The following is a 24,490-nucleotide window of genomic DNA, read 5'->3' as shown; positions in this document are numbered from 1 at the left end:
TATTGGGATGATCCGTGTAACGAGCTTAACAGAGTGTGTGGTGTATGACAGGTACTCAAAGAATGCTGTTCATTAAGATTGGAAGCACGGAGAACGGGAGTGTGAGGCTCAGCGAGGTGCAGTATCTGGGTTGTATTCAGGCCAAGGGGGGAGCCGGTAAAGAAGGTGGGGAGGGTGTCACAAGCAGAGCGAGTGGCACGCAGGTGTGAAAGCACGTGGTGTGTGCTCAGAGTTCATGGTGAGAAACGTCTGGTGCGTCTGGGCCCCAAGGTCAAGGTAGGAAGCAGGACAGGCTGAGGTGGAGAGGAAGGCAGTGTTTGGGACTTGGACAGCTTGTGTGACATGATGAGGAACCCACAGCCCTGCTGCCCCATCTCCTGGGGATGGTTTCTGAGGGTGGGTGTGATCACATTCACAGACAAGGAATTAGCTGATCTGAACAATGCTTGGATTATTGGCATCTGTCAGCTGCTACCTGTTAACCAAAGGCCCAAGGCTCAAACTCTGCCAGGCTCCTCTGGGAACAGGCCATGAATCATATAATGATGGCCACTTTGGCAGAAAGGGAATGCTAATAGCTGGAGGCTGATCTTATGACTGGAAGAAAGGAAGGCTGTCGTACGTTTTCATAGGGATAGAAAAACAAGTTCACTCTAGGTTTCTACAGGGCTTTATTCCCCATTAGCAGATAAGAACAGATGTGTTTATCCGATTCCCCTAGAAATTAAGGTGTTAAGGCAGCCGAAGAGGTAAATTCTGAGGTGAGAGGAGGAGGAGGTGCTGGGGAGACAGGGGTACATTATAGTTAGCGACGATAGGGGCAGCGAAGGGCCAGCTGGGGCCTCAGCAGGGAGGTTGAGTAGAAAGAGCACTTGACACAAGTTCAAAGTCTTGGGACCACCTCTGACCCCAAGTTCCCAGAAACGATGTACAGTGTTCTGTAAAACATGGATGATAACACTTGCTCGACTGGCCTGACCAGGCTGTTTGATCAAATGAGAAAATATACGTCTGCAAAGACACTTTGTGAGGGGCATCTAGAATAAAATCCACCCTCCGCCTCAATCTCCCAGGCCTTCTGACGGACTATAGAACACACCAGCCTCTTCCCCACCTTTGTCCACATGTTCCTTTTTCTGCCTAGAACATTCTTCTGCCAGTTCTTCCTACAGTTCATCTCAGCTTATATGCCACTTCCTCAGAAAGGCCTTCCCTGCCCTATTGAAAGCACGCACTCCCCTTTGACCCTCTCCTGCCCAAGATAGCTTGTGGTTAAGGACTCAGGCTCTGAAGCAAGTCTCTGGGGTTCAAGTTCAGCTCTGACACATACCAGCTGTGTGACCTTGGGCAGTCACCCAAACTCCTTGTGCTTCTGTTTCCACATGTATAAGATGAAGATCATAATAATATTTATCTCACAAAGTGGTAGAGACAAAGATGACTTCAGTAGGTGTCAGCTATTATTACTGTTCATCAGAGTGCTCTATTTCCTTTCTAGAACTAACCATGTCTGTAATTAATTTGTCTGTATATGTTTATTATCCAACACTCACCCTTTTCCATAATGGGCTCCCCATGAGGGCAGCGATCATGTCTTGCTGATCCATTCTTTTTTTTTTTTTTTCATTTAGTGTTTGTGTTGTTGGGGTTGGGTACATGTGTTGGTATCTATCTCTGAGCACAACTTATAGGAGACAATCTTTTTTATTTATTTATTTTTATTTATTTATTTATTTTATTTTTGGCCGTGTTGGGTTTTTGTTGCTGCGTGTGGGCTTTCTCTAGTTGTGGTGAGCGTGGGCTACGCTTCATTGCGGTGCACAGGCTTCTCACTGTGGTGGCTTCTCTTGTTGCGGAGCACGGGCTCTAGGCGCACGGGCTTCAGTAGTTGTGGCGCATGGGCTTCAGTAGTTGTGGCTCACGGGCTCTAGAGCGCAGGCTCGGTAGTTGTGGTGCACGGGCTTAGTTGCTCCGGGGCATGTGGGATCTTCCTGGACCAGGGCTCGAACCCGTGTCCCCTGCCTTGGCAGGCAGATTCTTAACCACTGTGCTACCAGGAAGCGCTGATCCATTCTTATATACCATGTGTATAGCACAGTATAGCCTGGAACCTAGAAGATGCTCAAGAAATAGTTGTTGGATGAGGAATGTACTGAATGAGCATTTCCCAGAACCAAGCCCTGGGGTGACCCAGGCAGTCCTGGGACCAGCCAAGGAAGTGGTCAGATGGCCCTGCTTTGCATTTCATTCTCCCCTTGGTAAGGCTTTCACTTATGTAATGGAACAGCAGTGAAATCCCACGATACCTAAGTGCTTCCCCTCCAGCCAGCCCAGTATACGACCACAAAAAGGAGGAAGAAAAAGTAAGAGAAAGAGAAGAGCTCCAAACCGCATGCTTCTTGGGACAGAAAAATGAGCTGTTTTCTCCCAGAGTCATGTGAGGGCACAGTGGCAGACGGGGGGCATGTTTTGCTGAGCTTCAGAGCAACCAAGCAGTGAAGAATCAAGGGCCCCAGCCTGAGTGTCAGCAGTTGAAGCTTTTTCCACCTCTGCACCTAACTTGCTGTGCAACCTTCATCAAGTCACCTTCCCTCTCTGGGTCTCCTAAGTGTCCGCATCTGCAAATTGAGGGGATTGGAATAAATGATTAAGGTAGAGCCGTCATGCAGTCCTGGTTTTGCCTATAGATCTGGCATAATTATTAACAATAACCTCTTTCATTCTCTAAGTGACCTGTACTAGGTGATAAATTATAAAATCAGTTTGATTCAAATCACACTGTTTCCATTTTTTGGATATGATAAACAATACTGCAGTGAAGTTCCTTATACATTCCTTTATTCAACAAATATTTGATAAGCATCTGTTATGTACCAGGTATGGTTCTATGCTCTGGGGATACTGGAGGAATAAGATAGATAAGATCTCTGTGTGGAAAATACATTCTTGTGAGGGAGATAGATAATAAACGAGAAAACAACAACAACAAAATAAATTTTAGATAGTTATGAAGAAAATAAAGGAGAACAGTGTGGTAGATAGTGATAGGAGGTGCTACTTTATAAAGTGTGGTGGGGGAAGGTCTCTTTGAAGAGGTCACGTTTGAGCTGAGACCTGAATGATAAGAAGGAGCCAGTTATGCAAAGTACCAGGGAGAATGTACAGCAAATGCAAAGACCCTGAGGTAGGAACAACTCTTTGTGTTTGAAGAGTAGAAACAGAGACAGTATGAGTAAAGTATAGCAAGTGGTTGGAAATGAGGTTAGACATATAGGCAGGGGCCAGATCATATAGGGTCAAGGAGTTTGAGTTTTGTTCTTAGTGCAGAATATCTGGTTGTATTTTAATCACTGGAAAATCATAGAATAAAACTAGCTCTATGTAGAATGGACCGTGAGCAAAAAATTTCGTGTATCTGGTTAGCTACAGCACAGAAAGCCATAACTTCACCCTCGGGTGTGTGGCACCCTGGGAGAGAATGAACAGCAGAGTCAGAGAGATCTATGTTCAAATTCCAGCTCCATTGGTATATATCCAAAAGAAGTGAAAGTGGGGTCTCGAAGAGATATTTGTATGTCCATGTTCATAGCAACATTATTCACAATAACCACGAAATGGAAGCAACCCATTCATGGATGAGTGGATAAACAAAATGTAGTATATAAATACAATGGAATATTGTTCAGACTTGAAAAAGGAAGGAAATTCTGGCACATGTTAAGGAAGGAAATTCTGACACATGATACAGTATGGATGACCCTTGTGGGTATTATGCTAAGTGCAATAAGCCAGATACAAAAAAACAAATACTTTAAAGTTCCACTTACATGAGGTACCTAAAATAGTCAGATTCAGAGAGACGGAAAGTAGAACGGTGGTTGCCAAGGGCTAGGAAGAAGTGGGAATGGGGAGTTGTTTAATGGGCATGGAGTTTCAGTTTTGCAAGATGAAAAGAATTCTGGAGATTGGCTGCACAGTAATGTGCATGTACTTAATACTACTGAACTGTATACTTAAAAATGGTAAAAGATAGTAAATTTTATGTTATTTGTGTTTTACTATAATTAAAAAAAATTTTTAAATTCCAGCTCCATCACGTACGGGCAGTGTGATTTGGCCGTTAATCTCTCTGAGCCTCAGTTTTTGCATATGTAAAAGGGTGACAGTAATACCTCCTAGCTCTGTGTAGACAGGCTCAGAGGCTGTCTATTCCAATATTCCACTGCACAATTTGGAATCTCAGGCTTCCCAGCCTTCCCAGGCAGCTAAAAGACCCTTTCAGTGAATCTTTTTTTTTTTTAACATCTTTATTGGAGTATAATTGCTTTACAATGGTGTGTTAGTTTCTGCTTTATAACAAAGTGAATCAGTTATACATATACATATGTCCCCATATCTCTTCCCTCTTGCATCTCCCTCCCTCCCACCCTCCCTATCCCACCCCTCTAGGTGGTCACAAAGCACCGAGCTGATCTCTCTGTGCTATGTGGCTGCTTCCCACTAGCTATCTATTTTACGTTTGGTAGTGTATATATGTCCATGCCACTCTCTCACTTTGTCACAGCTTACCCTTCCCCCTCCCCATATCCTCAAGTCCCTTCTCTAGTAGGTCTGTGTCTTTATTCCTGTCTTGCCCCTAGGTTCTTCATGACCTTTTTTCTTTTTCCCTTAGATTCCATATATATGTGTTAGCATATGGTATTTGTTTTTCTCTTTCTGACTTCACTCTGTATGACAGACTCTAGGTCCATCCACCATCTTGATTGAGTTGCCCTTGTACCTAATACACAGTAGATGCTCAATGAACATTTGTTGATTGACTTGCTGACTGGATCCGCTTATGTAGTAAACATGATCTAGAAGGAGCCATATGTGTAGGGAAATATGTACCTGGTACCTAGTTGGCATTCCATAAATATTTATGGAACAGGTGAATGAACAAAGTGGATGACACATCTGGCCATGAATTGTAAAACAATCTGCCTGTTCCAAAATATGTGAGAGATTTTTTTTTTGTTATCTGGTACCATAATAGTTGCTTCAGAAAGCAAACTAACTGAAAGCCCTGCTGACTGAGTCTCATATTAACATCTGTATTAGTTTTCTATTGCTAGAAAACAACTTCCACAAATACAGTGATTTAAACAACACCAATTTATTACCTTACAGTTCTGTAGGTCAGACTTTTGACATGGGTCTCAGCAGGGTAAAATCAAGGTGTCAGTAGAGCTGTGTTCATTACTGGAGGTTCTAGGGGAAGGATCTGTTTCCTTGCACATTTGGATTGTTTGCAAAATTCAGTTCCTTGTGGTTGTAGGACTGAGATGCTGTTTCCTTGCTGGCTGTCATTGAGGACTATTCCCAGCTTCTAGAGCCACTCACATTCCTTGATTTGTGTCCACTTCCTCCATCTTGAAAGTCAGCAACTCTTCTTCTTCCCTCTCATCTTTCTGACCCAGCACGGAAAGGTTCTCCATCTTTAAGGAGCCAAGTAATTAGATTAGGTTCACCTGGATAATCCAGGCTATTCCTCCCATCTCAAGGTCCTTAACCTTAATCCCACTCATGAAATCCCCTGGAAAAATTGAAAGATTCTGGGGTTAAGTCATGAATATCTTTGGAGGGTTATTACTCTGTCTACCACTGCATCCAGTATCACTTTGGAAGGATTGGCTTCTCAGAGCAGGTAATTTTCTCTCAGCAAAGAGCTATGGGAAATGAGGCCAGTGAAAGGGAATTTTGGATAAAGGGAAGAGAGATGAGGCATTGGCCATAAATGTGTTAGCAGGCCTGTGAGGGATGCGACAGAAAGAGGTTCTTGGCTTCATGGAATCCAGGTTGCTCAAAGAAGAAAGAAATACTTAACAAATGCCAGAAAGTTAAACTTTGTGTGCCTTACAGTTTCCTTTCTGATTCTGATCTGTTCTACCAAGGAGGAAGTAATCTTCACCTGCCATGAATAACCGTTAATACCTTGCCCCATGATTTTTTTTTTTTTTTTTTTTTTTTTTTTTTTTTTTTTGCTGCATGCAGGCCTCTCACTGTTGTGGCCTCTCCTGTTGCGGAGCACAGGCTCCGGACGCCCATGGGCCCAGCCGCTCCGTGGCATGTGGGATCTTCCCAGACTGGGGCACGAACCCATGTCCCCTGCATTGGCAGGTGGACTCTCAACCACTGCGCCACCAGGGAAGCCCCATGATTTTAATTTGTTGATTGATGGGTTGTTATTGGTTCATTGTTACCAATAATTGAAGGATGTTTTCTTTGCTGGCTTGGTGAAGCTTCCAGATGTTATCAGAGCAGGCATGACTTTGGCTCACCCAGCTCATGGCATTGGCTCTGAATGCTGTCATTGGCTCCTATAGTGGGCTCAGCCACTAATCAAGGACCTGGTGGTGTGTGACACAGACCTTTACATCATTTCTGGATCTTCCTCTCCACAGAGTCCAGTAAGTTATTTTGCTAAGATGCTGTCTGTTTCGAGTCTTTTTCTTTCTTTCTGTCTCTTTGCCATCCTCCTTTCTCTCTCCTTCCTCTATTCTTTTCTTTCTAGTTTTCTGTTGTTTTAGGATCAAAATAATGGAAAAGAACAGAAACCAATTCAACTCAGGAAATAATCCAAAGGTGTAAGAAGGACTGTGCAGGGGCTTCCTTGGTGGCACAGTGGTTAAGAATCCGCCTGCCAATGCAAAGGACACGGGTTCGAGCACTGGCCCAGGAAGATCCCACATGCTGCGGAGCATCTAAGCCCGTGCGCCACAACTACTGAGCCTGAGCTCTAGAGCCTGCAAACCACAACTACTGAGCCCACGTGCCACAACTACTGAAGCCCGCGTGCCTAGAGCCCCTGCTCTGCAGCAACAGAAGCCACGAAAATGAGAAGCCTGCGCACCGCAACGAAGAGTAACCCCCACTCACCGCAACTAGAGAAAGCCTGCACAGAGCAACAAAGACCCAACACAGCCAAAAATAAATAAATAAATTTATAAAAGAAAAAGAAGAAGTGTGCAAAGTTGTTGTGCGGTGGTTTGATATGATATCAAATCCACTTGCTTATGACAAAAATGAAATTGTTTTTAAGAGGGAAGTTTGTTTTGATATAAGAATGAAGTTGTCTTTATAAGTAAAGTTGTTTTGATATGAAGAAGCTGCATCAGGATGACATCTCTTGACATCTGTGGCTGCCGATAAGCCCTCAGTAGCTCAGCTGCCCAGGGGCGCCGCTGGGGGCTTAGCAATAATATGAAGAAGCATCTATGGCCAGGGGACCTTTAGACTATAAATACCCAGAGTTTGTGAGGACAATCTGAGAGTTTAGGTCTGGGCAGGGTGACCCTTTGCTGACCTAAGCAGCTCTCTGAAGACCTTGGGGCATTAGTTACTGTGTGGGTAACAGGGTAAGGGCAGTGGGGAAAGTGATGCAGCGCCTCTCTCAGGAGATCATCTTGCTCGTCAACACCGGCGTCTTGGTTCCCCAGCAACGTGCTCCAGCAACAGGGAACTTGCGTTTTGCTGGTAGCTGGATGTCAGGCTCTCAGTTGGTTAAGCTGACTCTCCCAGGAACCAACTCATGTAGAAAGGCACACCTCAGTTAAATTGGGACTTCCTTCCTTTCATCTCCTCTTGCCTGGAACAATAGTGTAATTAATCTATTGTTGGTTTGGAGTATGTTATTTCTTTATTGGCTTACTAAGAGATATTATCCTGTATGCTATTAACTTGTGAAATTATTATAATTCCTGCAGTGAACCTGTGTTAAATATTGACAAGACAGTCTCAGACTCTGAGCATAATTTCCCCCCCCAAAAAACAAAGTTTACTGCTGTAATCTTCCCTGTTCTGATAAAAGGAGTTTATAGCAAAGGAATATATTTCCTGGTTCTCTCTGGGGGAATGAGGCAATAAGAGGCTGAAGGACCACTGCCTTGGGGAGTGGGTGGTAGTTTGCTGCCTGTTGATGTAATGCAAACTAAGGCCAGAGGGAGGAAATGGCCACTTCTGAGGCCACAGGTGGTTATAGATTTCAGGTAAAGCGTGGTTGTAATTCTCCCACATGTCGTCCTGGAGAGGGATGGTGGGGAGATTCTTGCTCACAGTTTGTTCCCAGAGAAGTTATGTGTTGGGCTTGGACCTTCTAGATTCTGCACAGTGGGAAGCCAGAGTCTCATCAAGTGTTAACAGAGGTCACAGCTCTTGGGAACAGAGGTTGTGACACAGAGGAAACTCCCCCCTCACCCTGTTTCCAGGAAGTTTCCAGGAAGGAAACTTCCCTGACCACACCCTGGCTTCTCTCACCCAGTCACACAAATCATTCCAACAGAGGCAGCTCTGGGCAGGACATTTGGAAAAGGCATTAGAGGGGTTGAAACCGTTTCTGTGGTGTCTTCAAGAATACTCCTTGGGAAACCCAAAGGAAAAAGAGATAGTGGAGCCAAGAAAAGCTACTAGAACTTTCTTCGGCTTGAGGTATTTTATATATTTGAGCCATAATAACCAAATTAATATCAAGAATTATAATATGACTGTTGAGGCACAGTTATGTGCTAATCATGGTTTTACATGGATTATCTTTAGTCATTACACTAACTCTGCAAGGTAGGCATTATCTATATCCTACAGATATTGAAGTTGGGAAAGAGGGGGATTAGGAGAAATGTCAAAAACCATCATGGTTTTACATGGATTATCTTTAGTCATTACACTAACTCTGCAAGGTAGGCATTATCTATACCCTACAGATATTGAAGTTGGGAAAGAGAGATTAGGAGAAATGTCAAAGACCACAGAGCATGTGTGGTGGGGCTGAGATTCAAGTTCAGGTTCATTGATTTTAAACTTTATTTTCTCCTTCCTTCCTTCCTTCCTTCCTTCCCTCCCTCCCTCTCCCCTCCCTCCTTATCTCCCTTCCTTCCTTCCTTCCTTTCTTCCTCTTCTATTTTGATTTTGCCATGCTTGCTTAATGTCTTCTTTTAAAAGAAAAAAAATGTCACGCACTTAGTGGAGTTCCCTTTGTGTCCCTCCCTTGTCTCATCCCCCTGCCTTCCTATCTAGAGGCAACCTGTCAACTGACCTTAGTGAATGTCACTTCAGTCCTTCATTATGTATGTCCATGGCCATAAATATTATATAGTATGGTGTGTTTTAAAATTTTACGTATATGAAAAAGGGCTAAAAGTATTTATTTACACAGAAAGAAATACAAATGACTATTAAGAAGAGATTCACTGTCTCATTCATCAAAAGAGCAATACAAAAAAAAAAGAGCAATACAAATTAAATCACATTGAGATATTTTTTAAACCTGTCAAGTTGGTCAGTACAGGCACTCAAGATTTGGTAAAACAGTGCATAGAAGAGGTTGTGGGGAAAGGGGCACTCAGACTGATCGTGCATGAGTGAATTGGTATAATCTCTATAAATGGTAATTTGACAATCTCTATCATAAAAGCAAATGCAGAAAATTACAAAGGAAATTCCATTTCTGGGAATTTGCCTTTAGATACATTTGTGCTTGTTCGAAAGCACATGTGTTTAAGGTTATTCATTGAAGTATTGCTTGTAATAAAAAAGACTAGAAAAAATCCACATATCTATCAATAGGTGACTGGTTGAATAAATTGTGGGGCATCCCCTTTATGGAATCCTCTGCAGTTCTAAAAAAGAATGAAGACACTCTCTATGCTAATATGGAAATTTCTCCAATACATATTAAGTGAAGACAAAAAAAGTGCAGAAGAATGTGTATAGTATGCTACATTTTGTGCAGCAAAGGGGAAAATGAGCCTGCTTATCCACTGGTTTTTGTATGTGCATAAAGACAGTCTGAAACTTTACATACAAAAAACTAGAAACAATTTTGCATGTGGGAGGAAAGAGGGGTGAGAGGAGGGAAGGAACATATTTAAATGAATTCCTTAAAGATTTTTTTGAACAGTGTGGATGTACTATGTTACCTATTCCAAAAATTAAATTAAAAAGTTAGAGTGGTATCATACAGTACATGTCATTCTGCCACTAACCTTTTCCAGTTTGCTTTATGTTTTCGAGGCCTATCTGTGTGGTCATGACCTTAATCTTTCTATTAATTATGCTGCCTTGAACTGTAGGATCTTACAACTGAAAACGCTCCTTGGGATTACCCAGCTCTCAACTTTCACATTACAAGAAAGAAAACTGAAGGTGCAAAAATGGCAAGTAGTTGGCCCAGCAGGTCAGTGGCAGAATTGGGGTTGACCTCAGATCTTTCCACCCTGACTGGGAGCCTGGCTGCCTTTCTACCCCCTCGCCCAGTGCCCAAAACACCTCCCGATTCTAAAAGGTTAGTAACTTTATGTGTTATCCTTTCCTAGGGACATCTGCCTTTAAGAAACAAAACAAAGATAAGCAACAACATTCAACAACAAACTGAGTGGTCACCATTTTATGTAATAGGGATTATTCTGCCCTTAGAAGTCAGAGAGAGATTCTTTGGGGTGAGGGGAATGGTTGGGGGGAACGCTAACAGTGGTGGTGTTGGCAGCCAGGGCTGGAGTAAACTTTCTAGTATCTCCTCTCCCTTCTCCTCCAAAATAAATAAATAGGAAAAGAAAAGGCAAATATAAACAAAAAGCAACTAGGTCATCATAAGATAGGTTCTGCCTTCAGCTCAGGAAGGAACTAATTAGTGGTTTGGATTGGTGATGGTATTGTTGCAAATATTGTTAAGGTAACAGAATGTTATTAGATTTTTTGTTGCCATAGAGACAGCCAAAGCACTAATAAGCCCCTTGCCCTGCCCCCATAGCGAAGGAGACCTCTGCTGGTCAAGTCCTCTGGTCCATTCCTCTGCCATTAGGCAGGACCCCATTAACCATCCTGACAGGTGAGGACCTTTTAGGATTTATCTAAATAAATGACTTCAGACTTTCTGGAGTTGTTATAGTCAAGCACTGTGTTAGAAGTGGTGAGGATACAAAACCATATAAGATACATACTTTTAACCTCAAATTAAATGGCATGGATGGGTACCTCCCCAAATTTTATACCAAAATGTTTGTAACAGTGGAGGAGCAGCAACAATGTGAAGCAGCCCTTCCCAAGCTTGGAATTTTGGTCACATTTGGGATTTTCACATACTATTTCATGCAAATGCTGGAATCCACTTCTTAATATAAATATGTTTGCTTTAATGTCCACATTTACGTTCTATTAACCATTTTTTCTCCCCAGTCTTCTAGTAAAATTAATGCTCCAAGAAGACACCCTGGGTTGACCAGTGACCTTGGATATCTTATATGTGGATCCCAGCCTGGATCTTTGTGTACTCAAGTCTGAGAAGCATGGATTAGCCAGGAGTTGGCAAACATTTTTTTTTTTTGTAAAGAGCCAGACAGTAAACATTTAGGCTTTGTGAGCCATACCGTTTCTGTTACAAATACTCAACCCTGTCTTGTAGTGTCTCAAGAGCAGCCACAGACAATATACAAATGAATTGGATGGCTGTGTTCCAATAAAACTTTATTTACAAAACAAACAGATTTGGCCCATGGCCTGGATTTGGCCTGCAGGCTATAGTTTACCAACTCCTGGGTTCGACAATAAATGCCCAAGAGATTATAAAAGGCAAATATTTTCAGCTGGGACAAATAAGAAAGAAGAGTGGGAGTAGAAATTCTGTTGATCATTGAAGGCTACACAGTATTTCAAAGAGCAGAGAGGACATGGCAGCATTATTAATAGAGGGCCAGTATAGACAAAAGTGAATATTTTTAAGTTTACGTATAGGTAGGGGACAGGAAGTACAATAAGTAAATCAGTTTGGCTTGAGGAAGGAACTCATGTCCAAGGGAAGCATTCTAAAATATCAGGGCTGGAAGGGACTTTGCTGATTATTTGCTTCTCATTGTATTTCCCATTGATGGGGAAATCAAGGTCAAAAGAGACCCCAGATCTGGAAAGAAGCTGAAGAGTGGTGTGCCTTGAATACTAAGGTAAGGGATCTCTGTTGTGCCAGGTACCAGCTAGTGATGTTTCAGCATTTCATCATTTGAATGTTTATTCATTAATCAACTTCCTACATATCTTGTGACCAGATGTCCCAAGAGAATTTCCTTTGAGATGGAGTTAATTCTCACCCATTGTATACCATTGTGAACTACCCCGTAGACATAGTGACAAGACACACCTGGAGCAATCAACAGGACAATTGCCAAGGATCCAGAAACTTTAGCTTCTCCTCCTGCTGTCAACTTGCTCTGTAACCTGGGCCAAATCCTGAGCCCTCCTCTGGTTTTCCCCTTGGTTAAACAAGAAGCACTCATTCTTGTCCTTCCATCAGAACTGGTGACCTGTTATTTTGTCACTACTCTGCCCCTTTCTCCCACCACCAACATCAAAGTCATAATGACCAGAGGACCCTGGAGTGGGAGGTGCCACAACTTTGCGTGACCCTGATGTTCATTCACTGATTTGTTTTCCCACTAATTATTGACCACTTCCCATGCACTGGTTGCTGAGGATAAACAATGAACGAGGTAAGCAGGCTTCTGCCCTCACAGAGCTCACATTCTAGTGGTATGAGGTGGTGGGGAACATAATGTACAAGTCAACAAATAAAAGAATTTCAGCTGGAGATAAGTCCTGTGAAGGAAATTGAAAAAGGTATTGTGATAATGACTAGAGGGGCTCTTTTGGCTGGTCTAGCAAGGGAAGACCTCTTTGAGGAGAGACTGAAGGATGAGAAGAGCCACCGACGGAGCCTTCTGGGCCAAAGGAAGAGCAAGGGGCAAAGGCCATGAGTGTGCACTGTTCGAGGTACAGAGGGAAGGCGTGTGTGTCTGCAGGGTGGTGGGTGAGGGGAAGATGGATGGTAGACAAAGATGAAGAGGTTGACAACATGAAATTGATGAGTTTTCATCTGGGCAATCCAGTGACTCAATCTGGTTTATATTTTTAAAAGAGCATCCAGGCTGTTACCTGGAGAATGACTTGGAGGGATTAAGAGTAGAAGTAAGATAATCAACAAGCCTTGTCCAGGTGGGAAATAATGGTGGTCTAGATCAGACAGTAGTAGCCATGGAGACTGAGAGAAGTCACTGGATTCAGGATATATTTTGGAAGCAGAAGAAACAGGACCTGTTGAGCGATTAGACGTAGGCATTTGGGGTCGTGCTGGTGGTGGTACTAGGTGAAGGGAAAGCGGAAATCGAGGATGACCTCTCGGGTTGGGGCTTGAACAACCAGTAAGTTGTGGTATCTTTTACATTGTTTGTAGAGACTGGAATGCTAGTTTTGGGTGGGGAGTGTGGGGAGTGTGGGCAGTCAGTTGGTCCAACATGGGTGTGCTGAGGCGAAGATGCCTGTGACACCTCCAGGTGGGGATGTGCCGTTGGCAGCTGGAGATATATTCTTTGTATGTCTCCAGTCTTAAAGGGTTAGTATTCTCTCTAACACCCAAACAGCAATCTCGTGAGAGTTGATTTGCTTGACCACACATTTTATATCTCTTCCCTGGAATGTCTGGGACATTCTGTGAATGTCTGTGAATTCCATGGATCCGTCCTAGATTCTACATTTCGCCTCCACCAGACATCCTGCTCCCATCTCTGCCCAACCCTTTGCTACCACATGACTTCTCTCCTCATCCTGCTTGGTTCCAGCATGGACGCATTTAAGGGACCTGATACATAGTGGCAAAAAGCTCTTCCCATCAACAGCAAAGGCCTATTTCCCCACATTCTCACCAACATCGGGCAGTATTATTTGCCAATTTGATAGGTGATAGATGGTGACGCGTTTCAATTTGTATTGCAAAGATGTGCTTTTAAACAATAAAGCACTCTCTCTGTGTAAACTGCAATACACAGAATCATTCAAGTGTTCACAATCACGATTAAGTATTCAGAAATTTCAGGGTGCAGATAATAACAGTGGCTACCATTTGTTTGTTGAAATCCCTCAGTGTACCAGGCACTGCAGTGGTGGTACCTCTTTTAATCCCCATAGCATCCCAAATGTTGTACATGTTATTATCATCTCTCATATAATGGATGAGGAAACTGAGGCCAAGGAAAATTAAGTAACTTGTCCAAATGGCATAGCTGGGAATCACACCCCAGGTCAGGGAGAGTGTTCCTAACCATTGCCTGCGTTCCTTCTGCTGTCCTGAGAAGGGGGCCAGCCCAGGACTGCTCCTCACCCAGGATGACAGCATTAATTGAACTCCTTCTGGAAATTCTTATCGCTTCTTAGCCTCCCCTTCTAACCTTTCTGTTTTCTCTTCCCAGGTTTCTAGATCCTTTGGGGGGTTTACTTCTCATTGACATCTGATCATTATAACTCTCTCTGATCCTCCCTCAGCAAAAACATCCAATTCTACAGAGTTCTATAGAAATAAAATGGGACTGAATAACCTGTAATACAATTGGACCAAGATGATTTTAAGCATTGTTAAACAGGGTTTGAGAGCACACAATTGGTGATGTTTGTGTTTGAAACCCTGGCAATCTGAGGCTCCTTAATAAATTGGGTATAATTGGAGTTATTGGGTATCAGCCTTTTAAAGACTCAATTCTGATGGCCAAATGCCCTTCCAGGTAGACTGGACTCCCGCCAGCTGCTTGAATGTGCCCACTTCACATGATGATGTTCTTTCAGGCCTGGAGAGCTGCAATCTTGATCCATTGGCCATCAAAGGCAAATGCTACAGGGGAAAGAAGGGGGGCTGTCAACAGAAGAAATTGCAGCCTCAGTAATTTGTGTGGAAGTGAGTGACAGAGCATGACTACCCCACTTACCTCTTGGGGGTGATGAAAAGTTATGAAGTGAGTGTGTATGAATGTCAGACCTTTTAAACCCATGTTTATTGCCAAATCCTTCCCTTCTGACTCTGAGTCACTGTTCCAGCCACCTGTTTCTCACAGCAACCTGAAGTCCTAAAATCATGGGGTCTAGGATGTCACCCTAATTCCTCTCAAGGCATAGCTGTCCCTTTCGAGTAGAATGAAAGTAATATCATGGCTGATAAATCAGGAACAGAGAATTAGAAAGATGGGCTATTTGAAAACCAAAACTGCCTATTATACGCTCTGTCTTGGAAACAGGAAGAGGAAGATAGACTGAGAGGGGACGTTAGTTTTTAGTAACTTTTTTAAAACTAACAACAGAGGAAAAAAGACCAGAACCACAAACAAAGTTAACATTTCGTACTTCAGAATCATTTGATCGTTAAAAAACTCCCTAGTCTTAGGAGGGGTTGTCCCTAGATAAGTGGTTCTGTTCTGAACTGGGTGAACATGGATGAAATATAGGGTCTCTTCCCCAAATCACTCCTCCTCAGTATCCCATGATGATGGAAATCCCCGGGGTTAACTTTTGTTTCCTTTTGGCTAGAGTTAGGAATCTCATTTAATGCATTCCACTACTGTGTCTCAGTTTACAAATGAGCTAATTGAGGCAGGGAGAAATAAAACAATTAGAGCAAGTTCATACAGCTGGTAAACCACACAGCCCAGGATTAGAACCTGGATTCGTTTGATTCCAAACTCTATCACACCAGTGGGCCCAGTATGTATTCACTCTTTTAGGATTGGGTACCTTCTCTGTCAACTCCGTTACATGGTTCACTAAGCAAGTAGCCAAGAGCTCAGACTGTGATGGACTTTGGGGTCAGGAGGGAGTGGGTTTGAGTCTTGACTCCATCACTGATTGATCAGTTGTGTGACTTTGGAAACCTAACCTCAGTCTACTCAAAAGGAGTCTAGGCTGTGAGGATGAAGTCCAACAAAGCATGTGGTAAATATTTCACAAGACTATTTTAATATTTTAAAACTATATATTCTCTAGTCATGAACAAGCAATGACAGAACCGAAGAATAGACAACAGTGATCAGAACAGTAACTAACACTGAGCGCCCAGGATGGATTAGACACTGTGCTAAGTCCTCTCCATGTACTATCTTCATTCGTTCTCCTAACAATTTAATGAGGTCTGTACAGTTAACAACCTCAGTGCACAAAGAAAAAGCACATCCAGCTACAAGTAGAGGAGCCAGGAACTGAACCTCGGTGGATGGACCTGGGAGCTTGTGCTCACCACCAGGAGGTAAGCTTGCATGGCCTTCTTGGGAAATTGGAAGGAGGTGGTGATACTTAGGGAGGGTACATAGGGGGCTTTGGTCCTGGGGGCAGCACGTGGGCTTTGGGCATTGCAGGGTGGGGAAGAAGGTGACAAGAACAAGGGTAAGACAAGAAACCCATGGAATGGGGAGTTGGGTGTTTGAAGCAGCTGTCACCTGTAAGATGATGTTGAGGTAAAGCGACTGAAGCTGAATTCCCAAACTGAATCTATTGGATCTACTCTTTCCTTAGAGATGGTCTAGTCCGGTGGTCCCTTAGAGTCCCCCAAGGGGTGGGTGGATGGAGGTTGTGGGGTGAAGGCTTAACAAATGGATCTTCAAAACCCTCTTGTTTACTTCAGCCATAGGAATTGCACTTTTTTTCTTTTTTTCTTTTGAGGTACAACTTAAATGACATAAAGCACAGGAATCTCAAAGATAAAGCTTGATGAGTTTTTATACATGTATACATCTGTGTAGCCACTACCCAGATCAAGATAAAGAACACTTTCTGCACCCCTGGGCAGGCTCTGTGCTGTCCCCTCCCAGTCAGTATCCTCCCCAGAGGTAACCACCTACTTGATCTTGCCTGTTTTTGGACTTCATGTAAATGGAATTACAAGGTTTATCCTCTTTTGTGTCTGGCTTCTTTTGCTCAAAATTATATCTGAGAGATTCATCCACGTTTTTGTGGGTAACAGTAGCCTGTCCTTTTTTGTTGCTGTGTGGAATTGTATGACTACACCGCGATTATTGATCTTTTCCACTGTTGATGAACATTGGCGTTGTTTCCAGGTTTTGGTATTATGAACATAGCTGCCATGAACATCCACGCACAAGTCTGGTGGTGGACAAATGAACGCATTTCTGTCGAGTGTATACTCATGGATGTATCGTGGGGTGGCTGCGTGTTTAGCTCTGGTGGGTAGAGCAGCTTTGCTTTCGAATAGATGTTGCATAGAATGGGGAATCCTCATAAGGTTTCACTTGGGGAAAGGGTGTGGTTGCTTAAATTTTTTTTTTTTTAAAGAAAAAGTTTAAACTCCTCCAGTGTAATCCTCTGCATTTACAGATGCAGAGACTGAGTCTCAGAGAGGAAAGTGATTTGCTCAGACTCAAACTGCAGCAAAGCCACGTCTAGAACCCGATTACTAGACTGAAAATGTCTTATGGGTTTTTGAGCTCTCTAACATGGGGGCTAAATATCACTCAAACTGGATGCTGGTCAGATGTGGAAAGGACACCACAATTTAAGTCAGAAGCCCTGGGTTCAAGCCCTAATATTGTCACTACACAATGTGTGACCCAGGAACGGCCTTCACCATGCCCTCCGATGAGACGTCCCTTCCTGCCCTGCTGGACCTCGGCCTCTACGTAGTCCTAGAGAGCAGGACCTCACAGAGAGGCCCTAAACCACGTATCCTGGCACCACTGCAGGAGAAATGTCAATCTTCCACGTGTCTGTGTTAGTCCACTGTCCCTTTAAAGATTGTGCCTGCCTCTGTGTCTTCCCTGACAGGTCCATGGGAAGGCTTGTCCCGGTTAGGTCCCAGCTGCCTCTTTTTTAGGAGTCAGTTCACGACTAGTGGCAAAGCATTCTGGGAAACAAGGAAGATTGCAATGAATCCTCCTTGTAATGGAGAGAGTGACGGGTTTACACCTGATCTCGGGACCTCGCTTCCACCCAAGCTCCTCACACAGTCAGTCGTCTGAGGGCTATAGGAATTGGGTGGAAATAACAGCAAGGGTGGGCACTTTCTTTCTTTCTTTCTTTTTTTTTTTGCGGTACGCGTGCCTCTCACTGTTGTGGCCTCTCCCGTTGCGGAGCACAGGCTCCGGACGCGCAGGCTCAGCGGCCATGGCTCATGGGCCCAGCCAATCCGCGGCATGTGGGATCTTCCTGGACCGGGGCACGAACCCGTGAGGGTGGGCACTTTCTAAGTGTCAGCCTCTGTTCAAGGCTCTACCTGTGTTAACACCTTTAGTTCCCACCGTGTGTCATTGAGGGAAGAATAGTTGTTATTCCCATTTTACAGGTGAGACAATCAGAGAGATTAAGTAACTTGTTCAAGGGTCAGCCAGTGAGCGGAAGAGGGGGATTCAAACTCCAGAGCCCATCCTCTTAACTGCTGTCCTCTGCTGCTTCTCCATTTTCAGATATGATGTTTATTATTTTTGCAATGATCATAGCTCCTATATTATTTCCCATTTCATAGATGAAGAAACCAGGGTTCAAAGAGTATTCACAGCTGCCCCAGGTCACACAGCCAAGCGAGTGGCAGAGCTGGGACTTGAACTCACGTCCGTCAGACTCTGCAGCCTGAACCCTGCCTCCCAGGAAGGGGAAGGAGTGAGAAAAGATAGGAAAAGGTAAATATAGGGGCCCGGCTTGGAATCCCTCACCACAGGGCAGGTGTTCCCCAGCCTGTGATGTTTGGGTCCGTTATCTTCAAAAGGATGAGTTTTGTTTTCATGGTTTGGAAATTCCACAGTAGGACACAAACATCATGAGCAATGGCTCTGCCCCAGCTACACCCACCTCCGCTCTTGGCCAAGACTGCTTTCAGGATGTGACAGCAAAATCTTGCCTCAGAGTTGGAGCCTGCAAAAGTCAGGGCTCCCCTCTGGGTCTGGGGAATAGGTGTTTCAGGAAGTGGTTTCATTCTGAGTGGAGAAAACTGCTGTCCAAACCCCATCGCATGCCACATTTCAAAATTCTGCTTCAAGGTGATGGTATCGGTGTGCATCCCTGATGAGTAACAGGCACCAAGTGATGGAGCTGGAATCGTTGTTTGGTGGCCACCAAAGGCTGGGGAAGAGCTGAGAGGCTGGCATATAATGAATTAGGCATTGCCTGGTTTCCTGACCAGCATCACCATCAACTGATGCTCAACATGCAGAGCTGGCCTTGAGGGAATCCAGGATCAGTGTGACAATAACTCACATTTATGGAGCACTTGTTATGAACCAGGAGTCAGGCTGAGTGTGATACACACACCATCCACCGAATGCTCAGACAATACTGTGACATCGGTTTTATCGCTCCTGGTTGAGAGATGGGGAAGCTGAGAGTTTAAGTGGCTTGCCGCAGGGTTGAGCCTGGATCTGAACCTAGGTCAGACTCTATGTGCACAAACTGAACACGTGCACCTTGACTGCCGTGTGGAGCATAGACTGTACGGGGGCAAGGGTGGAGCTGGAAGACCAGTTAGGAGGTGACTACAGTAGTCCAGGTGAGACAGATGGATGCTCAGACTAACATAGTGTTGGAGAAGTATAGTTTATTTACAGTATTATATTAGTTTCAGGTGTATAACTTAGTGATTGAATATTTTTATAGATTATACTCCATTTAAAATTATTGTAAAATATTGGTTATATTCCCTGTGCTATACAATACATTCTTGTATCTTATTTATTTTATACCTAGTAGGTTGTACCTCTGAATCCCCTTCCACTATCTTGCCTCTCCCCACACCCTTTCCCACTGGTAACCACTAGTTTGTTCTCTGTAGCTATGTCTGTTTCTGTTTTATTATAGTCATTTGTTTTATTTTTTAGATTCCACATATAAGTGATAACATACAGTATTTGTCTTTCTCTGTTAGACTTACTTCACTAAGCATTTAACCCTCCAAGTCCATCCGTGTTGTTGCTAATGGCAAAATTTCATTCTTTTTTATGGCTGAGTAATATTCCATTGTATATATGTATCACATCTTCTTTATCCATTCATCTGTTGATGGACATTTAGGTTGCCTCCATATCTTGGCTATTGTAAATAGTGCTGCTATGAACATTGGGGTGAACATATCTTTTTGAATTAGTGTTTTCATTTTCTTCAAATATATACCCAGGAGTAGAATTGCTAGATCATATGGTGGTCCTATCTGATCATACACTCTTGGTGTGAATCTTGGTTTAACACCTGACTTCACCACTGGACTCTAAGTGCATGAGGACAGGGGTGGGGCTGGTTTGCTCACCACTGCATGCTTCGTGTCAAGCCCAGGGCGTGGCACACAGTAAGAGTGCAACACAAAATTGTTGACTGAGTGAATGAGCAGGTGTTTAATGCAGTGAATAAATGAGCAGATGGCTTTCCTTTTGCAGAGCAATGCAGGCGCCTCTGAAAGGTTGTTTGAAAGGCAAATATAATACCAAATCTTATTCCATTTACTTTAATTACAGTACTAAGGAGGGGGAATAAATCTTGCCCTTGAAGTATATTAAAGTCATATTTTAAAATCTGGATTGTCTCTTCCACTCACTTATTTTTTAAAATGATAATTTCCTGATAAGACATAAATAAGTTCCTGACGTGGCTCCACCACTAACTAGCTGCTGATTGTAGACAAGTCAGTTGAACTCTGCCTGTCAGTATCTACCTTGTATGGGTCGTGGGAGACTGTGAGTTGGTGGTGTGAAAGCACTTTGAAAGCAAGGTCTTATTTATAATCCATTCTTCTCAGCCTTGTTAATAACAAGAAGGAACAGGCTGTGTGCCAGAGAGAGTTGAGTTGATTTGCAGGGCTGGAGGATTGAGGCCACAGAAAGAAATGAAAAGGAATGAGATTGGTTGAGAAATACTTAAGGTGGGGGGATAAAGGGGAGAGGGGGCCAGAGATCATGAAGGCTGGGGGTTTATGTCTACCAGGCTAAGCAAAAAGGGGGAGGGGACTGATGGTTTCTGAGCTGGGGAAGGTGACCTGAATAGAATCACCCTGCTGGCCAAATTCCCATATGAGGGAAGGAAAAAGAATAATCCCCCTTGGCTGGCCCTGTGGTTACAAAAGAGTGATGCTGGGCGTCCCCCAGGTGACCTTGGCTGCTCAGGGCTGCAGCTCTGCAGGCAGGTCTAGGAGGCTGCACCCTGCCTGGCAGCCATGGGAGGGCAGAGCACCAGGTGAAGTCCACTGCCCAGCACAATCTGGGTTCAGTCACTGGGAGTGGGCAAGGAAGCCCCCAGGCCCAGATCAGGAGCAAAGCCAGAAGGGCAGAAGCAGGAGAGGCCCGCGATACAGGGCCCTGGAGCCAGGCAGGGAGTGTGAGGAGTAGGCAGCTCAGAGGGGGCATCCTGGAGAGCCCTGCCTGGGTAAAGGGGCAGTGGCTCCACAGCAGCAGGTTGCTGGTCCCCTGAAGGAATGGGGCTCCGTCATTGCCAGCAGGCTTTTCCAGGGAGCCTGGTTTGTTGTTTTTTTTTGCGGTACGCGGGCCTCTCACGGTTGTGGCCTCTCCCGTTGCGGAGCACAGGCTCCGGACACGCAGGCTTAGCGGCCATGGCTCACGGGCCCAGCTGCTCTGCGGCATGTGGGATCTTCCCGGACCGGGGCACAAACCCGCGTCCCCTGCATCGGCAGGCGTACTCTCAACCACTGCGCCACCAGGGAAGCCCGAGGTTGGGTTTTTAATGTGGAACCATGCTTTTGGAGGAAAAACAAAAACCAACCAAACAAAAACACCCTGCAGGTCCAACAGGACTTCTGATGGCTGTACTTGGGATTCCCATTTGTGATCCCATTTGATCCCTTCCCTTCCCCCTCCTCCTCCTAGGGAAAAAGCCCTGCAAACTCAACTAACGAATCCTCTCTCTTTATGAGGGAAAGATAGTCTCCTGTCCTGCTTACACAGAACTGCTGTTGTCAGTTAGTTCTCCCCCAGCCCCGTTCTTCTCACTGGAGCATTTAGTAGCAGCAACGTTGGTATTAACTGGAGTCAACTGAAAAAGAGACATTCATTCATTCAACAAACCTCCCTCTAGGTGTCATATCCCTTGGCGCTGCGGACACCTTGGTGATGAACACAGAATTTACATTCCAGGGGGCGAGGCCGACTACTAGAAGTAAACAAACATAAAGTGTCAGCTTGTGATAGGCACTATGAATAAAGATATGCAGGGAGAGGAGAGTGAGTGACTGAGTCAGTTATTTTAGTTGGAAGACCTGGAGAGGCCTCTCCACCCTCCCTCCCTGGCTCGCTCTCAGTGATTTAACAAGATTTCACGGGGCTTCCCTGGCCTCACTCATGGATGCTAACGAGCAGCTGGGGGTTAGCTGAGTAGCTGCAGGGATTAAAAAAGGGTTTCCCCTTCACCCCCTGGCCTCTGAAGTAGGCTCAGCCGCCAAGGGGAGCAGGAGCAAAGCTCAACTCCTGATTACCAGTAAGTATTTCCATTTGCCTGTACAGCTGGAAACATCTGACCCGTTGCGTCTGCTGGGAGGAAGGAGGCTGCCGGCTGCAGGACCGCGAACAGCAGCGGCAGGGGAAGCTCCAGGCTATGGTCATCCATCTCCTGCTCAGACTGCCTTACTCGAAGGGGAACAGACAGACACACAGGACAGGATAAGTCAGAGTAGGCCTCACTGCACCAATGTGTCTCCCCCCGACCAGGTCCCCCCCACCCCCGACGGAAATCTTGCTATTGGATGGTCTCATTTTTTGAAGGTGAAATTGCATCTTGAAATCTCTTCTTTACCAAGGCAGATAATTGTGGGAGGTGTGACTACTTCCCATCTCAAAGAGAAAAAGTTCTTACCGTGACCCACAAGGCCCTGTGTGAAATGCAGTCCCCACTCCCTGGGTGGACTGCATAATCTTTGGGGCCCAGTACAAGATGACACACTGGCCCCTGCATTATTGTGACCCCCCTGAGGGCAGAGTTCTGTCTGTTTCGGTTGGATGGCTGCTCTATTGCCAGTGCCTGGCCCCAGACAGAGGCTCACTATGTGTAGTTGTTGAATAAAGGCACAGTGTTTGAGGCATGACGTGGATGTGTTGGTAGGGTTTCTTTTAACATGTGTTAAGGACTTTCTCTGTGTCAGGCATGGGACTAAGGCAGTGGTTTTCAACGTTGGCTACAAATGAGAATCACTCCAGGAATTCTTAAAAATCCCAGTGCCAGGCTCCACCCCGCACCCATTCTATCAGAATCTAGAGAGGGAGGTATTTTTAAAGATTCCAACGTGAGGCCAAGCTTGACGACCAGGGGGCCAGCTGTATTCCATTTGTTGTCAAAGGCTGCTGTACATCGGGATCACCTGGGCAGCTTGGCTCAGATGCCTGGGGCCATCTTCAGAGATTCTGGACCAGTAAGTTTGAGAAGGGGCTGTCCTGTTAGCAAAATCCCCAGGGGCTTTTGCTTACACTGAAATGTGAGACCGTGAATTATCTTGTTGAACCCTATGTTTATGCCCATTTTACAGACAAGAAAAAAAAAAGAGACTAAGAGAGGTTAAGTAGTTTGTCCAAAGTAACAAGGCAGGTAACTGGCAGAACTGGTATTTGAACCCAGGGCTTCTGAAGCCATGGTCTGGGCTTATGCATTGGCTCTCCTGCCTTTCCTCTGTGATGAAAACCTAAGTGTGCTCCAGGAATAGAGGGGCAGGTTGGTTGTGAAAATTAAATAAAAATTAAGGGGTGCATGTAATACTATTTTGAAGATGGGTAAGGGGGGAGGAAACAAGTCCAGCAGGGAACTGACCTTCGTCCCTGGGGTCACTCAGGCTTTAAGGGGCAGAGCTGGGATTCCAACCCTGGTTTCTGGACTCCAGATCTGGCCTATTTCCCCCAGACCCTCAAGTTCCACATTAGCAAATGAATCACTAAGTACCTAGGGCATCCAGAATCTTTGTTGCTTGCGCATAGTAGGTTCTCAAGCAATGATGCCTAAATGAGTAGCCATAGGGATGGCTGGCTGGCTGGGTGGGTGAGGGAGTAAGGGAGTGAAGGGGTCTGGGTGGCACACTTGTCTCTCTGGTGGAGTTACTTTCTCTATTTTTCAATTAGGTTGGAACCACTAGAGGGCGGGATTGGACAAGAGAAAACAGTGGCTTCACCACTGTTTCTAAGACTGGAGAAAATAATACGTTTGTGGTGTGGATTTAAACCAAAAGGGGAGGCTCTAATTCACAGAGCAATTAAAGTCAGCATTGCTTTCCCCTGGGCTTGCAGGCTTCTGAGAACCTTTTTCAAAACCACAGGAACACGTGTGGCCACCTTGACCTTTCTAGATTTAAAATCAACAGATCAAGGGGAGGGGGGCCCCACATCTTGGTTGCCCTGAAAAGTGGATGTTTATAGATAATAGGGAGTTTTTTTTAAAAAAAGATGTTTTGTAGCTTCCCAGGCTTTTACAACATTGATGGGAGTTAATGTTTCGAGAAATGGCATTATGATGAAGTTGTATGCTGAATTCATTTTCCGTAAATAAAACCATATATTTTCACAGATTGCTTTTTCTGCCCTATCATGGGGGGTGTGTGCTCTCAGTGGATGAACATTCTTTCCCCTTACTCCACCCACCCCCTCTCCTGTCCAATAAGCCCTGGAGTAAGATAGACCTGGCTTTGAATCTGGGCTATGTTGCCACTGGTTGTGTGCCACTTACGTTCTTGGAG

At 44.6% G+C, this 24,490-nt stretch overlaps 2 long non-coding RNA genes across 5 annotated transcripts in view; both read left to right on the top strand.

Annotated features, from left to right (window-relative positions):
• LOC137220900 (uncharacterized) overlaps positions 1-8,633 on the top strand; it is a 52,057-nt gene extending 43,424 nt beyond the window's left edge. For 2 of the 3 annotated variants that reach the window (XR_010941839.1, XR_010941841.1), the window contains one exon: positions 6,282-8,633. This is a non-coding gene — a long non-coding RNA (uncharacterized lncRNA). The remainder of the gene's footprint in view (positions 1-6,281) is intronic. The other variant, XR_010941840.1, reaches the window with a different exon arrangement.
• Positions 8,634-9,738: 1,105 nt separating this feature from the next.
• LOC137222161 (uncharacterized) lies at positions 9,739-22,430 on the top strand. Of its 2 annotated transcripts, XR_010942362.1 has the most exons (5): positions 9,739-11,969; positions 12,072-16,081; positions 16,495-16,661; positions 18,311-18,464; positions 22,281-22,430. It is a non-coding gene; the product is annotated as an uncharacterized lncRNA (long non-coding RNA). The 2 variants fall into 2 exon arrangements; XR_010942361.1 differs by having other exon boundaries at positions 9,739-16,081.
• Positions 22,431-24,490: the final 2,060 nt, after the last annotated feature.

The sequence above is a fragment of the Pseudorca crassidens genome, chromosome 3, assembly GCF_039906515.1.
Source record: "Pseudorca crassidens isolate mPseCra1 chromosome 3, mPseCra1.hap1, whole genome shotgun sequence".
NCBI lineage: Eukaryota > Metazoa > Chordata > Mammalia > Artiodactyla > Delphinidae > Pseudorca > Pseudorca crassidens.
The sequence above is the reverse complement of the archived record's forward strand: the minus strand, read 5'-3'. Positions and strand labels throughout refer to the sequence as shown.